A 12,489-nucleotide genomic window follows, 5' to 3' on the forward strand; every position below is an offset into this window, starting at 1 on the left:
TGCCCCGGAAGGCATCCCCTCTTTCGTCTTCGTCCATCGGTAACTTTACTTGGAGCTATATTTTTATTCACCACATGATAAGTGTTTTGCTTGGAGCATCTTGTATGATTTGAGTCTTTTCTTTTAGTTTACCACAATCATCCTCGCTGAATACACTTTTGAGAGAGACACGCATGATTCGGAATTTATTAGAATACTCTATGTGCTTCACTTATATCTTTTGAGCTATATAGTTTTTGCTTTAGTGCTTCACTTATATCTTTTAGAGCACGGCGGTGGTTTTGTTTTATAGAAACTATTGTTCTCTCATGCTTCACTTATATCATTTTGAGAGTCCTACAAAACAGCATGGTAATTTGCTTAAATTGAGAAATTAGTCCTAATATGATAGGCATCCAAGATTAGTAAAAACTTTCTTATAAGTGCGTTGAATACTAAGAGAAGTTTGATGCTTGATGATTGTTTTGAGATACGGAGGTAGTGATATTAAAGTTGTGCTAGTTTAGTAGTTGTGAATTTGAGAAATACTTGTGTTGAAGTTTGCAAGTCCCGTAGCATGCACGGATGGTAAACGTTGTGTAACAAATTTGAAACATGAGGTGTTCTTTGATTGTCCTCCTTATGAGTGGCGGTCGGGGACGAGCGATGGTCTTTTCCTACCAATCTATCCCCCTAGGAGCATGCGCGTAGTGCTTGGTTTTTGATGACTTGTAGATTTTTGCAATAAGTATGTGAGTTCTTTATGACTAATGTTGAGTATATGGATTATACACACTCTCACCCTTCCATCATTGCTAGCCTCTTTGGTACCATGCATTGCCCTTTCTCACCTTGAGAGTTGGTGCAAACTTTGCCGGTGCATCCAAACCCCGTGATACGATACACTCTATCACACAAAAACCTCCTTATATCTTCCTCAAAACAGCCACCATACCTACCTATTATGGCATTTCCATAGCCATTCTGAGATATATTGCCATGCAACTTTCCACTGTTCCGTTTATCATGACATGTTTCATCATCGTCATATTGCCTTGCATGATCATGTAGTTGACATCATATTTGTGGCAAAGCCACCATGCATATTATTCATACATGTCACTCTTGATTCATTGCCCATCCCGGTACACTGCTGGAGGCATTCATATAGAGTCGTACTTTGTTCTAGTATCGAGTTGTAATCATTGAGTTGTAAATAAATAAAAGTGTGATGATCATCATCCATAGAGCATTGTCCCAAAAAAGAGAAAGGCCAAGAAAAAAGGGAAAGGCCCAAAAAAGGAAAATAAAATAAAGAAGGGGCAATGCTACTATCCTTTTTTCCACACTTGTGCTTCAAAGTAGCACCATGATCTTTATTATAAAGAGTCTCTTGTTTTGTCACTTTCATATACTAGTGGGAATTTTTCATTATAGAACTTGGCTTGTATATTCCAACAATGGGCTTCCTCAAATGCCCTAGGTCTTCGTGAGCAAGCAATTTGGATGCACACCCACTTATTTCTTTTGTTGAGCTTTCATGCATTTATAGCTCTAGTGCATCCGTTGCATGGCAAACCCTACTCCTTGCATTGACATCAATCGATGGGCATCTTCCTAGCTCATTGATTAGCAGCGTCAAGGTGAGACTTTCTCCTTTTTTGTCTTCTCCACATAACCCCCATCATCATATTCTATTCCACCCATAGTGCTATATCCATGGCTCACGCTCATATATTGCGTGAAAGTTGAAAAAAGTTTGAGATTACTAGAGTATGAAACAATTGCTTGGCTTGTCATCGGGTTTGTGCATGATGAGAGCATTCTTGTGTGACGAAAATGGAGCATGGCCAAACTATATGATTTTGTAGGGATGAACTTTCTTTGGCCATGTTATTTTGAGAAGACATAATTGCTTAGTTAGTATGCTTGAAGTATTATTACTTTTATGTCAATATTAAACTTTTATCTTGAATCTTTCGGATCTGAATATTCATACCACAAGTAAGAGAATTACATTGAAAATTATGCTAAGTAGCATTCCACATCAAAAATTCCGTTTTTATCATTTACCTACTCGAGGACGAGCAGGAATTAAGCTTGGGGATGCTTGATACGTCTCCAACGTATCTATAATTTTTTACTGTTCCATGCTATATTATATTCTGTTTTGGATGTTTAATGGGCTTTACTATACACTTTTATATTATTTTTGGGACTAACCTATTAACCGGAGGCCTAGCCCAAATTGCTGTTTTTTGCCTATTTCAGTGTTTCGAAGGAAAGGAATATCAAACGGAGTCCAAACGGAATGAAACCTTCGGGAACATGATTTTCCGAACAAACATGATCCAGAGGACTTGGAGTGGACGTCAAGCAATCAACAAGGAGGCCATGAGGCAGGGGGCGCGCCTACCCCCCCCCCCCCAGGCGCGCCCTCCACCCTCGTGGGCCCCTCATAGCTCCACCGACCTACTTCTTCCTCTACGTATCCCCAAACCATCAGACGAGGAGCCAAAACCCTATTTCCACCGCCGCAACTTTCTGTACCCTTGAGATCCCATCTTGGGGCCTTTTCCGGCGCTCCGCCGGAGGGGGCATCGATCACGGAGGGCTTCTACATCAACACCATAGCCTCTCCGATGATGTGTGAGTAGTTTACCTCAGACCTTCGGGTCCATAGTTATTAGCTAGATGGCTTCTTCTCTCTCTTTGGATCTCAATACAAAGTTCTCCTCGATTCTCTTGGAGATCTATTTGATGTAACTCTTCTTTTTGCGGTGTGTTTGTCGAGATCCGATGAATTGTGGGTTTATGATCAAGATTATCCATGAACAATATTTGAATCTCCTCTGAATTCTTTTATGTATGATTGGTTATCTTCGCAAGTCTCTTCGAATTATCAGTTTGGTTTGGCCTACTAGATTGATCTTTCTTGCAATGGGAGAAGTGCTTAGCTTTGGGTTCAATCTTGCGGTGCTCGATCCCAGTGACAGTAGGGGAAACGACACGTATTGTATTGTTGCCATCGAGGATAAAAAGATGGGGTTTATATCATATTGCATGAGTTTATCTCTCTACATCATGTCATCTTGCTTAAAGCATTACTCTGTTCTTATGAACTTAATACTCTAGATGCATGCTGGATAGCGGTCGACGTGTGGAGTAATAGTAGTAGATGCAGGCGGGAGTCGGTCTACTTGTCACGGACGTGATGCCTATATACATGACCATACCTAGATATTCTCATAACTATGCTCAATTCTATCAATTGCTCGACAGTAATTCGTTTACCCACCGTGATACTTATGCTATCTTGAGAGAAGCCACTAGTGAAACCTATGGGCCCCGGGTCTATCTTCCATCATATTAATCTCCCGTCAACAAGCTATTTCTATTACCGTTTATTTTGCTATCTTTACTTTTAATCTTTATCATAAAAATACCAAAAGTATTATCTTATCATCTCTATTAGATCTCACTTTTGCAAGTGGTCGTGAAGGGATTGACAACCCCTTTATCACGTTGGTTGCAAGGTTCTTATTTGTTTGTGTAGGTACGAGGGACTCGCGCGTGGTCTCCTACTGGATTGATACCTTGGTTCTCAAAAACTGAGGGAAATACTTACGCTACTTTGCTGCATCACCCTTTCCTCTTCAAGGGAAAACCAACGCAGTGCTCAAGAGGTAGCAGTCATCACCACACTTGTGCTTCAAAGTAGCACCATATTCTTCATGATAGAGAGTCTCCTATTTTGTTACTTTCATATACTAGTGGGAATTTTTCATTATAGAACTTGACTTGTATATTCCAATGATGGGCTTCCTCAAATTGCCCTAGGTCTTCGTGAGCAAGCGAGTTGGATGCACACCCACTTAGTTTCTTTTTGAGCTTTCATACACTTATAGCTCTAGTGCATCTGTTGCATGGCAATCCCCTACTCACTCACATTGATATCTATTGATGGGCATCTTCATAGCCAGTTAATATGCCTAGTTGATGTGAGACTTTCTCCTTCTTTTTTGTCTTCTCCACAACTACCATATTCTATTCCACCTATAGTGCTATATCCATGGCTCACGCTCATGTATTGCGTGAAAGTTGAGAAAGTTTGAGAACACTAAAAGTATGAAACAATTTCTTGGCTTGTTATCGGGGTTGTGCATGATGAAATACTTTGTGTGATGAAGATGGAGCATAGCCAGACTATATGATTTTGTAGGGATAACTTTCTTTGGCCATGTTATTTTGAGAAGACATGATTGTTTTATTAGTATGCTTGAAGTATTATTGTTTTTATGTCAATATTAAAATTTTGTTTTGAATCTTATGGATCTGAATATTCATGCCACAATAAAGAAGATTACATGGATAAATATGTTAGGTAGCATTCCACATCAAAAATTATGTTTTTATCATTTACCTACTCGAGGACGAGCAGGAATTATGCTTGAGGATGCTCGATACGTCTCCAACGTATCTATAATTTTTTATTGTTCCATGCTATTATATTATCTGTTTTGGATGTTTTATATGCATTAATATGCTATTTTATATTATTTTTGGGACTAACCGATTAACCTAGAGCCCAGTGCCAGTTTCTGTTTTTCCTTGTTTTTGAGTTTTATAGAAAAGGAATATCAAACGGAGTCCAAACAGAATAAAACTTTCGCGATGATTTTTCATGGACTAGAAGACACCCGTAGGACCTGGAGAGGGGGCCAGAAGCTTCCCGAGGAGGCTACAATCCTCCTAGGCGCGCCCCAGAGGCCGACCTAAGGGCTTGTGGGCCCCTCGGGAGTCCTCCAACCCTAATCTTTGCACTATAAATTCCCAAATATTTCCAAACCATCATAGGCATCCACCAAAATACTTTTCCACCGCCGCAAGCCTGTGTTCCCGTGAGATCCCATCTTGGGGCCTTTTCCGGCACCCTGCCGGAGGGGGATTTGATCACGGAGGGCATCTACATCAACCTTGCTGCCCTTTCGATGAAGCGTGAGTAGTTTACCACGGACCTAAGGGTCCATATCTAGTAGCTAGATGGCTTCTTCTCTCTCTATGATCTTCAATATCATGTTCTCCTCGATGTTCTTGGAGTTCTATCCAATGTAATATTCTTTTGTGGTGTGTTTGTCGCGGTCCGATGAATTATGGATTTATGATCAGATTATCTATGAATATTATTTGAGTCTTTTCTGAACTCTTTTATGCATGATCAAATATCTTTGTATTTATCTTCGAGTTATCGGTTTGGTTTGGCCAACTAGATTGGTTTTTCTTGCAATGGGAGAGGTGCTTAGTTTTGGGTTCAATCTTGCGGTGTCCTCACCCAGTGACATAGTAGGGGTAGCGAGGATGTATTGTATTGTTGCCATCAAGGGTAAAGGTGGGGTTTTCATTATATTGCTTGAGTTTATCCCTCTACATCATGTCATCTTACTTAAATCGTTACTCCGTTCTTATGAACTTAATACTCTAGATGCTGCTGGATAGCGGTCGATGTGTGGAGTAATAGTAGTAGATGCAGAATCGTTTTAGTCTACTTGACACGGGTGTGATGCCTATATTCATGATCATTGCTTTGGATATCGTCATAACTTTCCGCTTTTCTACCAATTGTTCGACAGTAATTTGTTTACCCACCGTATGTTTTCTTTCAAGAGAGAAGCCTCTAGTGAAACCTATGGCCCACGGGTCTATTTTCCATCATATATTTTTAGATCTATAAACCAAAAAACCCAAAAATACCTTGCTACAATTTATTTATATTTACTTTAGTTTGCTCTTTTATTTATCTTTTATACCTATCTCTATTAGATCTCACTCTTGTTCGTGACCTTGAAGGGATTGACAACCTTTTTTTCGCGTTGTGTGCAAGCGTTTATTAGTTTGTGCAGGTGAATAAATTGGAGACTTACATGTGCCTCCTACTGGATTGATACCTTGGTTCTTAACTGACGGAAATACTTATCTCTACTTTGTTGCATCACTCTTTTCTCTTCAAGGGAAAAATCAACGCAAGCTCAAGAAGTAGCAGTGCCCGTATGCTTCTGTGGCAGCGTGCTGCTGCTGCTCGTGCTCGATAGAGTGGAGAGTGGAGTGGTGCAACAGTCCATGGAGAAGAAGCAGAGGAGCAGCAACGTGGTCGAGTGCGGCGGCAGTAGCAGCTCTTTCCATCGTCGCATTGTCAGCGACGAGGCAGTGGATGTGCGCATGACAACGGCTGTGGGATTCACTCTGCACGCGCCAGCGCGACTGGCGGGTTCGCTCCGGACGTTGAAGCACCTCGCCGGGCCAGTGTGCGCTCCCTCCGGTGCCCGCCCAGTGCCTGTTTGGTCATGACTCACGGTTGTTGCCTTGCTAGGCCGCGTCCATGGCACGGATCGAGGGAGGGAGGAGGCAGAATGGGGTTTGGCCGGGGATGGCAAGCGTCTGTCGTCGTTGCGGAAAAGAGGGTGGGGATAGTCAATCTATAGGGCAGGATACTCTAGTCATTTTACATGGGACCCACTTGATAGAGGGCAAAAATCAAAGTGCAATGTATTGAGTGGCAACTGATCAATTACAATGTAAGAGTGGCAAATTATCAAAGTACAAAGTAAGTGGTGGCTAAAAATTAAAAAAACCTTTATTTTTTTAGGCCTTTTGTTCTGAGTAGGCTTCATGGGAGCTTTTGTGTACGGAATATCATGGAAAACCCTATACTATCCTCTTTGCGTCAAGTTGTCGTGGCCAGATCCTATTCGTCGCCTTAAGTGCCGGATTTAGGCAAATCCCCAAACCGGCGCACACACCCCTCTCCGCCTTGGGCCAGCCCACTTCAACTTTTTTCTCTATTCTATTAAAGTTCAAAAAGATGCCCACAACTGGTTTCAAACGCTCTAGATAACGTAGAGAGAGAGGCAACCAACAGACTACGATAGCGCATACATTGGTTGACCTTTTTCAAATTCGATGAACTTTTCTCGAATTTGATGAACTTTTTTTAGATTGGATGACCTTTTCACAGAATCGGTGAACTTTTTTCAAATCCGATGAACTTTTTTGAAAAAGATGGATAAACTATTTCAAAATTTGATGAACTTTTTTAAAATTGGTGAACTTTTCTTTCAAATTTGATGAACTTTTTTGAAAGTCGATGAACTTTTTTAAAAGACAATGAACTGTTTTTTAAAATTCGTAAGTTTTTTACGAAATTTGATGAACTATTTTTGTTAAAAAAATCAACTTTTTCAAATTGTTTCCAAATAATTCACAAATCTAATCAATAGAGCGCATACATTGGTTGTTAATACTTTCGTGGCCTTTGTAATCATGTGGCGCTTACCGGCTGTAGGGGTTAATAAAACTGTTCTTGTGTTCTGCCTACAAGGCGTGAGTTCGTGTCCTTGTAGCCGCACATTTTTGCGTGATTTTTTCGCGAGGCATTTTTGCTTCTACTGCATGTGGTGGGCTGGCCCATAAGGTGCGGCGCGTAGGCGCCAGCTACCGCGCTTAAGGCGCCGAAGGTGGATCCTATTTGACGCACGTGTGCGTCCAGAAACTGCGACTTCGCTGAAGCGAGTCGCCAATAGGGCCGACCCACGAACGGATTTCTTGTGCCGTTTTCCTTTGCTGCTATTTCCTGCAGGTTTTTTTTTCGTTTTTCTTCTACGGTTTTTCTTCAGTTTTACTATTTTGTCCGGTATTCAGTTGATTTGTTCCGGTTTTTTATTTTTCTGTTTTACTTCCTTTTTCCCTTCCATTTTTTCTTTTACGATTTTTTTATTTTCTGTTTCTGTTTTCTTCTCTTTATTGCCTACTAGTAAATGCGCACGTGCAATGGACATTAATATTTAGGCAATATATTAATTGCACGCGGATATTAGGTATGCTTTTTTTGTGTTAATTCTGTAATTAGTGCAGTATTTGGTATGATATTAATTGCACGTTAAACACGTTGAACGCTCGCCATTGGAGCAGTCTAGGTCGTTGGATTGACTTAGGTTGATGGCTGAGATCAGTTGCATCTGCCCAATTGGGTCTTTTTATATTGGTATAGATTATATAAAAAGTTCAACGTGTATTATAAAATGTTCACGTACTAAGATAAATGGTCATAGTATTAAGAAAAATGTTCATCATATATTATGAAAATAGCACACCTTTCATTTCATAAAAATGTTCATTCTGTATTACAAAAATGTTCGCCGTATATTTTGAAATTGTTCAACTTTTTCTTCACTAACATATTCGAAAATTGTTCAATGCATGTATTCATTTTTTTCAAAATTATTTGCAGTATATTAAAAAATTTCATCGTGTATTATTTAAAATGCTCAACGTATATTAAAAAATGGTCAACGGATATTACAAATGTTCAATATATATTTTTCGTAAAGTTTCAAAAGATTACGATATTAAAGAGTGACGACACTCATTTATCACTAGAACTGAATTGCTCGATCGGTTACAAGCAGTCTTTCACGAGAGGGGGCCCTCGAGTTCGAGGTCTCGCTCGCGCTTAACTTTTTCATTTTTAAACTTCTCTGGAGCTCGTTTGCCTCCTAATGGACCGGCCCACTTGCTATGCCTTCTGCGAAGGCTCCACCAACTAGTTAATGAGCGCTCCTTCAGGAGCCTCGTAACGATCAGCGCTACTTGGTGCGCTCTTAGCCATTCGCCACGTGTCGCGCTTTGGACGCTTCCTCCGGATTTTGTTTTGTTTTTATTTTTCCACACGCGTTTTCGGCTTTTTAAACGGTTTTTTTTGGGTTTTCGACATTTTGGTTTTCCCCCGGTGTTTCTTAGCTTTTCGATTAAAAAAATCAAAAAAATATTGCGCGAAAAAAAGCTTTTTTCTTTTTCTTTCGCGAAAGTCACGGTTTTTCTTCCGCGAGAGGCACGGTTGTGCTTTAGCGAGAGTCACGGCCGTGCCTTTCGGAAACGAAAAAAAAACATGTTTTATGTTTTTTTTTCTTTCGCGAGAGTCACGGTTTTGGTTCCACGAGAGGCACGGTTGTGCTTTCGCGAGAGTCACGGCCGTGGGGAAAAATAAAACGCGTTTTCTGTTTTTTTTTTCTTTCGCGAGAGTCGCGGTTTTGCTTCCGCGAGAGGCATGGTTGTGCTTTCACGAGAGTCATGGCCGTGCCTCTTGAAAAGGGAAAAAATACGCGTTTTTTGTTTTTTTGCTTTCGCGAGAGTCACAGTTTTGCTTCCGCGAGAGGCACAGTTGTGCTTTCGCGAGAGTCACGGCCGTGCCTCTCGGAAACGGAAAAAAATGCGTTATTTATTTATTTTTTCTTCCACGAGAGTCACGGTTTTGCTTCCACGAGAGGCGTGGTTGTGATTTCGCGAGAGGCACGGGCGTGCCTCTTTCCGAAAGGGAAAAAACCGTGCTCCCGGTTCGGTTTTTTCGCCCGATTTTTTTCTTCCAGTTTTTTTTTTTAAGTTCGTCAAAACCTATCAATATTGGATCTAGTTTTGAAGATCTCGACGTGAGAATTCAATGGTGAAAACGGTTCGAGATTTGGACGCACGGTTTAAGAGATAAAACGTTTTGAAAAAACGGATCTACGAAAAAAGGGAAATCTCCCAGGTTGCGACAAGTGGCGTGCTGCATGTGCGCCACTTGTCGCAACCTGGGAAAGTGGGATGTTCTTTGCAACGAGTACTCCTTAATTAGTGATTTCGAACTCTCGGCGCCGAACAGGAGCTCTCGTTGTTGGCCAGGCGAGCGATTAAATGGGCCGGCCCCATTTGCGCGTTTCACTGATCCCTGTTTTAGGAACCTTCTAGAAGGTTCCCAACCGGTCCAGGTCTGGTTCTTTTCTTTTTTATTTTTCCGGGTGTTTCTTTTATGGTTGTGTTTGGTTTCTGATTATTTTTTATTTTAATTTTTGTTTTTTTCTTGTTTTTAGTTATCTCACTCTTTTTTGTTATCTTTTTTCCCTTTCGCCTGCTTATTTCTTTTTCAATCTCGTTTTTTGTATCTATTTTTGTTTTTCAGAATTTTAAAATTGTTCGAAATTACAAAAAATGTTCGGACTGTCAAAAAATGTTTCTGTTTTTAAATTTTTGGTCAAAGTTCAAAAAATGTCCGCGATATTTAAAAAATGCTTGCCTCTAAAAAAAGCTCATAAGTTCAAATAAAATCCTGTTTTCCAATTTTGTTTGCAAATTCAAAAAATGTTCGGGATTTTTAGAAAATGTTCAAGTATTCGAAAAAATGTTCTCTTTCTCAATAAACACACGTAAGTTAAAGAGCTGTTCCTGTTTTCAAATTTAGTTCACACATTCAAAAAATGTTTGTAAATTTCAAAAAATGTTCGCTTTTTCATATTTTGTTCAGAGTTTCAATTTTTTTCACAAATTTAAAAAATGTTTGCTTTTCTCCAAAATGTTCATGTTTTCAAAAAAAGTTCCTTATCAAAATTTATTGCAAAATTCAGAATAAATCCTGATTTTAAATTTGTTACCAATTCACATATTAGTCAGATTTTAAAAAAATTATTCGTGTTTTTTAAAAGAAATTGGAATTGAAAAAATTCCCGTTTCTTAAAATTTGTGCATGAATTTATACATACTTCCCATTTTGAAATTTGGTTACAAATCCAAAATTTGGGCAATTTTTTCAAAACTTGTTTATGTTCTTTAAAAAATTGTTTGGATTTTTTTTGAAAGTATTCAGATTTTTCGTGAAATGTTTGAAAAAATGGGAGAAATATTCGGATCATCCTATGCCGTTTGTTCTAAAGTGTTTCACGTTGCCTACTTGACAGTAGCGCTGGCCAGCTGGAGTGGTTATGTGCGTGCATCCATTATAGTTTGATCGGAAGTCGAATCCGGGATAATGTGATTTATTTTGCAGTTCTTTCTACACCGCTTGTTGCGCCTACGTGGGCCGGCTGGAGTACATGATATTCGGGATTAAAAATAAATTGCATTTTCAAAAAAATCATGTTTAAAAAAAGTACACATGGTTAAAAAAATGATGCTTAAAAATTGTAGGAGTAACAAGCGGTGTGGAAAGAACTGCGAAATAAATAAAAAATTAACAAGCATGATTTTTTTAATCATGCATATTTTTTTTGAAATCATGCTTAAACAAAATTGTTACAGTACCTCCTATAATGATGCTTAAAATTTCGTTCACATTTTCAGAAAATAATCATGCTTAAAAAAATGTATATGAATTTCAAAAACAGTTATCGTTTTCACGTTCACAATTTCAAAAAATCTCATTTATAAAATTTGTTCACAATTTCAAAAAATGTTCTCATTTTCAAAAATTTCACAGTTCTACAAATTTGTTGATGTTTAAAAAAATGTTCAGGAATTTCCAAAAATATTCTCGTTTTCCAAATTTGTTTACAATTTCAGGAAAATGTTTCTCAAATAATGTTTGCGATTTCAACATTTTGTTCGCAATTTCAAAAAATATTCCCATGTTTAAAATTTTGTCCGCGTTTCCAAAAAAGCGTACAATACAAATTCTGTTCGCATTTTAAAAAAAGTTCATGTTTTAACCTTTTTGGTGCTGAATTTAAAATATGTTCCTGGTTTACTTTTTTTTAGAACTAAGAACTGTTTGCAATATCAAAAAATGTCGTTTTTTCGTAATTTTTTTCAGAAACATTTTTCAAAATTGTTCACGTTTTTGGAATTCATTTGGTGTTTGCAAATTCTGTTCGTGTTCCATTTTCAAATCAGAACTACAAAACATCTTCACTTTTCCGAAAAAATGCAGCATTTTAAAACTGCTTGCAATTTTTGAAATGTTTTCCAAATCTCAACGTTGTTGTCTGTTCTTATAGATTTATGCACCTTTATGTTCTGTTGGTGGTGTGTGGTGTAGTGGCTAATGGCTCGTGGATTGGAGTGTGCCGTTGTGGGATCTATTCCTGGTACTTGATGTTGATTTAAGCCATCGTCGCTGGCGGAGCATCATCAAGGTCACTAGAGGGTTGTGCTCTTTGGATCTGCCCAACAACACGGTGCCCGGGAGGAGGAGTTGTGTGGTGCCATGGTGGGGGCGAGGAATTGCAACAATGCATAGCGGTGGGAGGAGCGGCCAGCAGTGGCGGCCCCACGTCTACGCAAGGAGTAGCAAGAGCTCTATGATACACATGGAGCGGCAGGATGGCGATGACTAAGAAGATGGTGAGCGGTCACCGAGCCACACACTAAGGGGGTCAAACCATGAGTGTCATGATTTTTCATGTAAAAACAAATAGTTGCCATGGCTTTAATTGACAAATTTCTAAAATTGTCATGAGTTATGCCACAATTTTTCTAGAAGTTTGTCGTGTTATCCCTGATTTCCCTAATTTTAATTCTATAATTTTCCATGTTGCCATGTTTTTAGGATTTTTGGTCCAGAAAAATTTATTCCTTTTTCCTGGCTAATTTATTTTGTTAGGATTGTTTGATACGGCAATTTAGGGTCATGGAAATTTTGGGATTTTCCCCCTAAAAAGGTGGCAGTTTTTGAAACTTCTGCAATAAGCACATGTCAATTTAGCAATT

Source organism: Aegilops tauschii, chromosome 5 (assembly GCF_002575655.3).
Source record: "Aegilops tauschii subsp. strangulata cultivar AL8/78 chromosome 5, Aet v6.0, whole genome shotgun sequence".
NCBI classification, from domain to species: domain Eukaryota; kingdom Viridiplantae; phylum Streptophyta; class Magnoliopsida; order Poales; family Poaceae; genus Aegilops; species Aegilops tauschii.